Source organism: Poecilia reticulata, chromosome 2 (assembly GCF_904066995.2).
Source record: "Poecilia reticulata chromosome 2, P_reticulata-male-v2, whole genome shotgun sequence".
NCBI lineage: Eukaryota > Metazoa > Chordata > Actinopteri > Cyprinodontiformes > Poeciliidae > Poecilia > Poecilia reticulata.
In genome coordinates, this window is record NC_088831.1 from 41,220,189 (window position 1) to 41,231,548 (window position 11,360).

Sequence of the window (11,360 nt, forward strand, 5' to 3'; positions counted from 1 at the left end):
CTAAATTTTAACTCCAAATCTTTACTGTCATTTACAGACTCAGACTTTGTAACCAGTGTGTAACTATTAGAAACATTGGTTAAAAATAGAGGCAATATTCGCTTCTATAAAATCTCATCCACATTTAAACTAGTTAAAGAAAAGTGTTCATCCACTCAACCCCACTGAATTAGACTAAGTGTTGTTGTAAACATGCAAAAATTAAAAATTAAGCATTCTGACATGTAGTGAATTACTATTGACAAGACCTGCATGAAAATGGACACATTCTCCAAAATGTAGGTTGGTATAAATCAGTGTTTACATATTTATTTTGTTTCAGCAATTGTTTCACCTGGGAATTATAAACTGTAAAATTTGTTAACACTTTTAGTGCTGGTTGTAATTTGTTTCAGATATGAGAATCTCTGAATGAGAAGGAACATTGAACAAATGATGTTTTGTGTTTTGCAAATCTACAGTTTCCATTAACTCCATCTCAAGTTACAACTCCTGGGCTGCTGGCTTTCAAAATTATTATCTGTCTCTGGGACAAGATATTAAAAAGTCAATTTTAGAAAAAGTATATGAAATTGAGAAAACACAAAAGATTGTACACTGCTCAAAAAAATAAAGGGAACACTTTTAACATTTAAGTGAACACTGAAGTGTTCCCTTTATTTTTTTGAGCAGTATATTTATGTTTTGCAGTGATGTCACTTCATGGGTTTTTGGTCAAAAACTTTAAGTTCTTTTGTCCAACAGCATCATAGGTTTTAAAGCTAATTGAGTTGCTTGACTCCAAACATAAATAAATGGTTACAACAGAGAACCATACACACTTCTACGACATATTTGGATTGGAATGTTCTTTAGTTTATCTTGTTCATCAGATGTCTGTTTGATCCTACAGTCCATAAATTTAGTACTTTTCTTAAAGGATTCATTTTGGCTCCTTTGTTTGACAGTGAATTGGCAGGAAAGTGGGTTGTGAGAGAGGAGGGAAGACATGTGGAAAAGGTCAAAGGGCTGCGACTCGAACCCGTGATGGCTGCATGGAAAACTGGGACATGGAATGCTTGTTTGACTCCTAGGATACTTAAATTACTTTTTTCTACTTACCTCACCTGCCTCCCCTCAGTGATCACCACTTCCTGTACTTATTCTTCCTGTTTTTTCCAGACAATTATTTCTGAAACAGTTTTGACTTGTTGGTATTTGATCTGCTCATTAGGCAATTTTCTACCTCCACACCTAGAGCTTTACTGCAAAAGAAGCTGTGCTGTGAATAAAAGGAAGTTCAACTTTAGTTTTTTTCCCCGTTTCTAAACTTTGATCAAACACTTTCATTATCTTTTCAGAGAATTGTTGTGGTTTAAAATACAAAAAAATTAAAACGCCTCACCCAACATTAAGAAAAATGCATCGGTTTCATTTTTAAAAAGTAATTACTTCCTCATAGTTTGATCACAAGCAACTTTAAGTTCACTGTCAGTCTGAAATCTGATCAATGAATTTAGCTCTGAAGGAATCAAACATGATACAAAGCAAAGAAATATATCAAATAAGTTTGAAGATTTTACAGAAAAAAAGTTCTGTCAAACATACATAAATAAGCAACAAACTTTAATAAAATTAATGACCTAAATGACAAATATTTGAATAAAAAGTTGCTAAGGAAACTCATTTATGGAGTTTCTGACTCATTTATCAGTTTTAAATCCATGATTTTCTTAAACTTTGTTTTATCGAACTTACTTGAAAATGTATTTTTATACTTTGAAGTAAGTATTTTACTTGTTGAAGTAAAATAAGTAAATTTTACTTGAAGTAAGTAAAAGTAAGCAAGTTAATTTTATTTATGCAGTATTTTTCTCAGACAGCAGTCACAGTGCGTCACAGTAAAAAAAGAGCAAACAATAAAGCATGTAGAAAAGCAACATACAGAGTGAACAGGATAGAAACGGAGATTAAAATCCTAAAATTCACATACAAAGCCAAATTCTTATATGTATCTTAAATTATAAAGTGAAACACTGCAAGACTTGGTTTCTAAAATTACTAAAATGGATTATTTTTTATTGGAAATATGTTTTACACTTTGATTCATTGTTGTTGCTTTTTCAAACTCTTAACTACTGATTATTGGATTTTCGTATTTAAATGTTATTCTGTAAATGTAAATGTATTTCAGTGATAAAGTGGAGCTGTTCAGTCTTGAAGTAACGAACATGAGTCTTAACATTTTTCTAAATACATTTATTCTCCTGTTTTCCGGCCTCCAGAGGGCGCAAGGCGCTCCCTGCGCCCTCTGCAGGTACCAACAGGAACTTCAATCTACCTGTAGACCGTGAGCTGCTGGCGCTCTCTACTGGCAAATCAAGCTATTACAGATAAACTGAAGATGAAGGTGGTTTATGGCCAAAACATTCAGAAGGCTCCAGGTTTAGTGTTAATTTGACAATAGATATTTTTGCTTTTGCTTAGCTACCTACATAAAACCTTGTAGACACTTTACAAATTAATTTAAATGAATAATTTCATAATTTTATTTAAAACCTTAAGTTAAAATAGTATTTTAGTAACATGTTTTGCTCTGTCTGCTTCCTCCAACGTTCCTGAGGGCTGTTTCATAAAACCAGGAGAGTGGATTCAGCCAAGGTTTCATCATATTTTCCTGTTTGTCAACAGATTAAAATATTAACATGTTAACATTTATTACAAATATTAACATTTATGAAGTCCTGGAAGGAAAGAGCCCTGAAGATTCTGTACAAGGCTGCAAAAGACAATCTGGGGGGAATAAAATAAATTAAATTAAATAAATGAAAAAAACAATTGTTTTTATAGTGTTGACTTACATGTGGTAAAAGTTTTATCTTTTGAAGAACAAATTGCACAACAAAATTACATAAATTATTTTCCTATTAGATGACGCCCTACTTCACTTTTATTAATATCTGTTCAGAAAGCTGCTTCACAGGAGCTAAAAGCAGGATCAACTATTTAGTTGTAATCTTACATACCATCTTTTACCACTAGAGGACGCTGTGTAAAAGGAAGTCAGCCATTTAATCAGCTTATCGAGAAGTAAACAAGTAAAAATTAATGAAACATTTTGCTGTATTTACTGTACATTCTATGTTCAGTAATAGGCACTTGGTTCTTGATAAGAACTTGTTTTATATTCAGCCGCAACCATTAAATCAACCCTGCAGCAATTCTGCAAAAGTCTTTAAATATAATAAACAGGCCACATTTATCAAGTTAATTATCTGTAAATCAGAACTGATTTTGTTTTAGAGTATCTGTAAAATACTTCTAAATGAGTAACAATATCTAAATGAACTAGTCTGTGGGTATGTGTGGAGCTTGTATATTCTATAAAGTGTCATCTTATTAACTGAAGTTTTCCTATTTACTTGAATTTAAGTAAATGCTGAATTGTCCTATAGCACATAATCTTTATTAAGGTGTTGGTTTCAATGAGAAGCTGTTGAGTTAATTTAAGGGTTTGGAAACTATCACAATCTTTCAGAGCTGAGAAGGAAACATTAATCTTGTTTAGCTATTCTTTTAAGACCATTTCTGTCATATTTATTAACCTTATGAAGTCCAAAGGGCTTAATGGGGACCAAACCCTGGTCCTAATAGAGTGAACCGTCTACTGTCTGGGTCGGATCCACATGTTTGGTACATCTGATAGAAAGCAAGTGTGGTTAGTAAGTTTGTCTGAGAGTGAAAACTTACAGCTACTCTTTGTAAGAAACTCTGTAAATTAAAAGGACCGCTGAGTGCAACCAGGAAGGGTGTTAATCATTAAGAGGACACTTTAAGGGCAGAGGAAGATCAGATAACATTTTGGCCTCCTTACAGACAGAGGCAGGGGGTGAAACAAGACAAGTTAAGACATGTTTTCTACACTAGATTGGGGATCAGTGGAAAGTAACAACAAGCAGGTCTGGAATGCATAGGTCTGACTGAACTGTGAAAAATCTGGTTGGATCTGTTTGTATCAGAATGAAGCAAGAGCTCGTTGTGTTTGACTTGTTCTCTCCAGTTGCCAAGAAATAAAACCACACCTTGAAGATTTGCTCCAGCGTCTTCACTTGATTACATGCTGAAGTCCAACTTTCTAAAACAGAATATAAAATCAAGACATAGGTTGAAAATGTTTTTCTGTTTAGTTTTCACCTTCTTCCTGAAAATCTGAGGGCAGCTGAGAGTTTAGACATACTAAAATCAAACTTAAGATTAATCTCTTCACTTCATTTAGTTGAAGTTGTAGTTTTAGTATTATTATGTATTACACCTGTTATTTCAGTTCTTTCATTTAAATAGGAAAAAAATAGTTTCGACTCTTTGATTTTTGCTGTTCTGTGTTTGTCTCCTGCAATACATAACATTCATCTCTTTTTCTGAACCAGAATCAGAATAGCTTTATTTGCCCAGACTGTGTGCACAAACGAGGAATCTGACTTACATTTTCAAGGATTACAGTGTAAAGACACAGGTATTTTACAGTAATTAAATTAGGATAAATGCACAAGTTGTATACATATTTGTAGTTTTTTTCTTTTTTCCACAATTAAAAATCCTTTCTCTCTCTGTGTGACTCCCAAACTCTTCTCTGAGCTGTTATCCAAATACAAACTCATAAAACAGGACCTTTATGTTGTTTATGTAGAGATGTATATAAAGTGCAGACAGAAACACAGGATGAGTAAGGTGAAGGTTTAATTTAAAAAAGTCAGAACTTACAGAACAACTATAAGGAGAACAGGACCAGGGCCAGAGTAATGAGAGGAACTAGTTAATTAAAACCAACAAGCTGACTGAGAGCAGAGTGGAGAATGTAAATTAATTTAAGTAATTTTAATCAGGAGATTTAAGATGTCTGTTTAAGAAAGCCAGTGAACAGGCAGAGGGAAGAATAATTATTAACCCAGGAGAAGCTTTAAACTCTAAACCAAGAGAGCATTAACACTAATATAAATAAACTAAATCCAAATGCATAAAGAATAAATTACAAGAATAACTTAAGAAACCAAACACAAACGAATTAGCTAATATGGAAACACTTTATAGAAAATAACTGCCTTACAGAGGACCACAAAAGGACCCACATCCCCTAATGGCTGCTACCCTCAAGAGTTTAGAGGGAAAAGGGGCCTTGGTAGGAGGGAGAAAACAAAAACAGGCTTTGGATTAATGACTGAGAAAATCAATGAACTTTAGTCAGCAGGTCTACCAGGAGGCATGAAGAAGCCAGAGAGAAACTTATCAGGAGGCATCAGGAATCCTTGGTGGACCTCTGGATTGTTGTCCATGGACACTGGGACCCACCGAGTGAAGAGCTGTGGGTCCCACTGTGGATCCCTCAGAGCAGCCAGCAGCCCTGGAGGATGATCTGTAGTCAACCTACAAACATCATGCTGCACCTACAGGAAAATGACAGACTGCATTTTTAATGAATCTTATCTTCATTGATAAATGTATGGGTATAGTATTAATAAATAAATGTTGTCAAACTTTACCATTTATGACTATGCACACATAATACAAATAAAGCTTAGATTTGATTATGGAACCTATTAAATCATGCTCTTTTGCTCAAGTAGAAGCATTTAAAGGCAGATAATATGAGAAAGAAATGAAGGAAGAAAGATTCAGTTTTCAAGTTGAGAACTACAAGATTTAGACTCCACTCATCCTTTTATTGTTTCTAGCTTCTTGTAGTGTAAATCTGGCTGTTGTTTGATTCTCATCTTTTTTTCATAGCTACAGTAATTTGTTCTCTTTTACTTTGCTTTATTAAACATTTTCAAGTGTAATTTATTGCATTTTCAGGTGAAAGGGTTAAGTGAAATTGTTTCCATACTTATACTCCCTGAACTAGGGATATTTTATTGAGTTGACCTTTGATCACTAACGGGGAAATTTTGATGAGATTTTTGTTCACTCTGTGAAACGCTGTCAATGATTTCAAGGACTTGACGTTTGAACATGTAGGAAAATGGAGCTGCTTGTTGTGTTTCTGTTCCTTCTTTACGGTAAGATCTTCTTTCTAAGCTTAACTTCTTTTCATTTCCCCCTTTTAGCAGGTGGTAAAGGAATCAGAAGGTACATTTAAATGCTGTGTAATTCTTAAATATGTTCAACCTTTCTTTCAATAAGGCAAATCGGGGTCAATTCATTGCAGAATAAATGTGACTATTTCGATAGTCACTGCATTGTGCCGACATAAGGCATCACTGTTATGTCATTATGCTCTTGCAGAAACTTAACAGCATATGGATCCCAGAATCAGAACAAAATGGGAAGAAGCAGCATTTACTTTTTATCTTTCTTTAATCTGAAACAACCTTCCTTTTTTTAAATCAAGGCTAAATACTTTGTGTTTTGTTTCTTTTTACTGTAATCTTCTGAATTAAGTTTAATTCCAACTTTTAATTTCAAAGTAAAACTCAAACCTCTGCAAACCATAATGTCTGTTGGTGTTATTGACAGTTTGTAGTGACGCGATTCAACACAGACTTTTCCCGCAATTCTTTTTTTTTTTTGAAGCTCTCTGCACTGCAGTAGTGTTAGTTTTATGTTAGAGTCCCATGCAGTCTGGGATCACTTGTTATGCTTGTCATGCTTTCAGTGCAATGCTGAAGAGATCATATTGATTATATTGGGATAGGTCTGTATCTATGTATTTAGATAACTTACCTGTTTTCCACAATCCCATTGTGTTCTAAAGTCGCCCATAAAAAAAACAACACTCTACAGCTGTTTCTACCGGTTCCTCAGATCAACTTCAGTTATTTTCCATCCCTCTCAGTGGCACCTGATTTCTAGTCAGTCCTGCTAACTGTTCAGCAACCAGCTCTGCTGAATAAAGAAACATCTCCCGGTCAGACAGCTCTTGGTCAGATGCTCCTGTTATCATGTTCTGCTACCAGCCAGTTTCCGTTGGATTCATCTCTTTACTTTGTGTTCATTTTGCAAGTGTAAACCTTTTCAGTTTCACCAATGTGTGTCCTCCTGCAATTCGTCATTTTATGAATCCTACCTTGTGTTACAAATAATCCATACATTTGCTGCACAAAGTACTTTTCATCCATTGGGAAAGAGCTTTTCCTGCTCTCTCCCGTCCTCATTTGATAGTTCTGCCAGTTAGTTATTTATTATACAAAGTTTTTTATAGTTACTCTTACATTGTCTGCCCTCATAACTGGATTGCTTCCAATTTGAGGACTGTGTCTTTACTTTTGACTTTACTTTTAACCTGTTTCTTTTTTTTTTTTTTTTACATCCAAACTGAACAAGAGCAAGATGCTTCAGATCAGCACTGGCAACATTAGCAATATTATACAGAGTCTTAACTCTATTTCAGCACACTGGTTTGCCTTTTGTTTGTTTTCCCTTCCAGCATCTCAGGATTCTTTGTCTGTAAAAGTGGAGGTTTATAAGGGAGAACAGTCTGTTGTTCTTCCCTGCCAGTACAGCCAAGTATTAAAAGACATTCTCACAGTGAAATGGAGCCGCTATGATCTCAACCCCAATACTGTACATCAACAACAAGGAGGAGATGACCTACATTCACAAAATCAACTTTTCAAAGGACGAACATCAATGACACCTCATTCTCTAGACTCTGGTGATTTCAGCCTCACTTTGAAAAACCCCCAACTTTCTGACAGCGGGAACTATATCTGCAGTTTCATTGATGATGAAGGAGAAAAAAAGCTATCAGACGTTCAGCTCCATGTCAAAGGTCAGTAGCCAGTCGTCACCTATGTGTATACATACAGGTGACTACTGCGAGCTCGTGTGTTTATGTCTGTTTATTAAGTTTATTTATTATAACAGTGAATATAAATATGTCTTTTTGTTCCCAGCCTCTAAGGATGCTTTGACTGTAAACGTGGAGGTTCAGTGGGCCCAATTTGTCGTGCTTCCCTGTCGGTACGATCAAGTATTGGAAGAGATCGTCACAGTGAAATGGAGCCGCCATGATCTTAATCCCAACACGGTCCATCAAAGACGAGAAGGAGACGACCTGCGTGGACAAAATCAGATTTTTAAAGGACGAACATCAATGAGAGCTGATGCTCTGGCCTCTGGTGACTTCAGCCTCACTCTGACTGAACCTCCACTCTCTGATAGTGGGAACTACACCTGCACCATCATCAATGAAGAGGAAGAAATTAATCTGACAGAAGTTCAGCTGTATGTCAAAGGTCAGTAGTTTTGTTTCGAAATTCTTATGTCAAGATGGTATCCTGGTTACACCTTGATCAACTTCATTAAATCACATGGATCAACTACACTGATGAAATTGGTTGTGCTTGGATGACCTTTAACTATTTGAATTTGTGTGGAGATGTGAGTGAGTGGGTGTATGGATGTTTGTGTATTTAGAATAGTTGTGTTTGCAAATTTGTTGTTGATAGAATTGTGAGAAATGTATAAATCTTCAAACATTTATGCCAAGCAACAGCACAGAGTAGGTACCATCAGCTCCTTTGGAGTTCTGCAGCCTCATGCAGACACTTTACACACCTGAATAGCCATGTGTATGATACAGCAGACAGTGATGCACAGGAGCAGCTCCCCTCAGACTAGCAAAGGGAGAAATGCAAAAATAAAACACATTTAACACAATAAAATTTCTTGAAGAGGAAGGTCTTCAGTTCTTTAATAAAACTGTTTCTAGTCAGTTTCTAGTATGATTCCTAAGAAAGTCTTGAAGACTGTTCCACAGACAGGGTGCAGCAGAGGAAAAAGCATTTTCACGTACGGTGTAAAGTTTTGTCCTAGAGGTGTGAAGAATTGAGGAGAGAGCAGAGAGACTGCATTGATGTCCGTACAATGAGCACGTTTTTAGTTAGCATGCAGCGTTGCCGTAAATCATTGATCTGTGAGGAAGGAAACCTTTTACTTGATATGGAGTGAGATGGAGAGCCAGAGGAGGACTGAGGTGACATGGTCATGTTTCCTTCACTTCATCAGGAAGCATTATTCTGTATGTACTGAAGTTTTTTTATGTATTTGGATGAAATGCTCTAAAAAGTGTGTTGCAGTCATCAAGTCTTAAGGGAAAGAAAGCATGAACAACTTTCTCATCACCTGTAAAGTAATAATAGATGGAGTTTGGAGATGTTCTTCAGATGGAAAAGAGGTCACTTATTTGATGTGAGTTTCCATTTAACAAGAGGGTCAAATATCACACCATGATCAGATAAAGAAGAGGAATATTTTGACCTCAGAAGGTTACGGTAGAAACAGATGAGTGAATCTGATGTGCAGTGCAGTGATGTGAAGTATAACATATTATGTTTTTGATATAGAGCTGTGTGTTGCCTGCATAACAGTGAAAATACGTCCTGTGATGAGTAGTGATATGACTGAGGATGTAGAGGGCAAACAGAGTGGGTCCAAGGACGGATCCTGGAGGGACTCAGGTGTCTGTAAGGGTCTGAGATCTCGCTTTCTAAAGGGAAACAAACTCAATTTGGTCAGAAAGTAATGTGTAAAACCATTTCAGAGCTGTAACAGTCAGTCCAATATGGTGTTGAAGACGGTGGAGATAAATGGCATGATCCACCGTGTTAATAGTTGATGTGTTGGTCTAGAAAGGGTGGGGGGGTGGATTCATTTTAAGTTAAGTAGAAGAGAGACAGTCTGGAGGAAAGTGTGGAAAGAAAATGATAAAGTTATTACAGTGCTCTTCAGTTGTTTCAGTAAATGAAGAGGTTTAATGATGAAGAAGTCGGTTCACTGAGGAGAAAAGTTGTGAAGCGAAGATAAAACATTACATTAAAGCAACTCCTGTAGGAGGAACATTTTAACCCCAAAATGCTTTCACAATTCACAAACTGACACTAAGAACATCTCTACTACACCACTAAAAATGTTACCAATGTTCAGAACAACTGCATTCTAAAGATAACTGAGATATGTTAAGCTAATTATGCAATTAAAACTAGAGGTACTATTAAACTTTTCAGGAAATAAGAACATCAGTTCTGTCTATGCTTGTCTAATTCTAACTTATCTTTATCTTTTCCATAGCAATTCCAACTTGGGTTATAGTTCTGTTGGTTCTGCTGGTTTTGCTCATTCTTACCGTTTCAGTCGGCCTTTTTTTTAAGTTCCGGCAATATTTAATGACAGGTACGTCCTTTTACAACCTTTTCAATGCTAATGTCTTACATGCTGAGGTTTTTTTAGCTTATTTTGGAAAGATTGAGCTGATCCAAAAAGTTGAAGGGAACCTCAGAGAAACCATCATTTTACAGTAATGAGTTTCATTTCCTAACATGAAGTTTTTAATTTTCAGATAAGCTGAGTTTTAATTTTGAACATAAGGAAATTATCTCACATGAACAAAAATATATTATACTCAATGTGAATGGGGATACGAATAATGCCCAAGTTTGTCATGTAGAAGTTTATTCCATAAACCCAGGTTTCCCCCACATCCGCGTCCTTGGTTCTTGTATTAGTCTGTAATGTTACGGATGGGGGGACTTTTAGTGTGAAAATAAAATCATAAAGTTATTACAGTGCGCTTCAGTTATTTCAGTAAGTGAAATAACTCATTTAATGATGAAGAAGGCGGTTCACTGCTGAGAAAAGTTACATTAATGACTTCAGCCTCACTCTGAGTCACTTAGACTCAGTGATGTTTTAATTACATAAATTAAAGTACACTTACTTTTGGCCATTTAACAGTCATTTTGAGGTACTTCATAATGGACATTTACCAAACACAGAACACCACAAAACCGTTTTCACAAACGGATATTAAGAATGTTAATATTTTCAAAATGACCAAAGACGTTGACATATTCAAAGAAAATTGTTCAATCTACAGCAGATACTGTACAATCTGTTCAGGAAAAATATAATAGATCTGTATGTTGCTTGTAAGATCTAACTGGTTTCTATGTTTTTCCAAAGAAATTTCTACTCGGGCCAGAATTCTCTGGGTTCTGCTGGTTTTGCTGGTTCTTGTTCTTGTTTCTGGGGCCCTTTTATTCTATTTCCGACATAAATTTAAGTCAGGTAAGAATCTTCTACAACATCATTCCAAATCTCTAACATGAGGAAGTTTTGTGTATTTGCCTTTGAGCGATTGTGACCATTTCACTTATGGAGCCATGAGTTGAAACAGAAAAATCAAACGAAGCTTCAGAGTCGCTATGGATTCAAGATCCAGAACCCTGTATTGTTATTTGTGTTCACATATAATGTAATTTTGTTTAGTAATTCAGCTTCATAAAAGACACTTGGATTGAAAGTCATTTAAAAGTATTTCTTGAAGCAGACAAAGAAAACAAAACCCTGACAAAACAGTTTTTATTTACTGACATTAACAATATTTT

General features: G+C 35.6%; 1 long non-coding RNA gene across 1 annotated transcript; it reads left to right on the forward strand.

Annotated features, from left to right (window-relative positions):
- Positions 1–6,060: 6,060 nt before the first annotated feature.
- LOC103461826 (uncharacterized) lies at positions 6,061–11,034 on the forward strand. Its single transcript, XR_014090289.1, has 3 exons — positions 6,061–8,210; positions 10,045–10,146; positions 10,936–11,034. It is a non-coding gene; the product is annotated as an uncharacterized LOC103461826 (long non-coding RNA).
- The last annotated feature ends 326 nt before the right edge of the window (positions 11,035–11,360 follow it).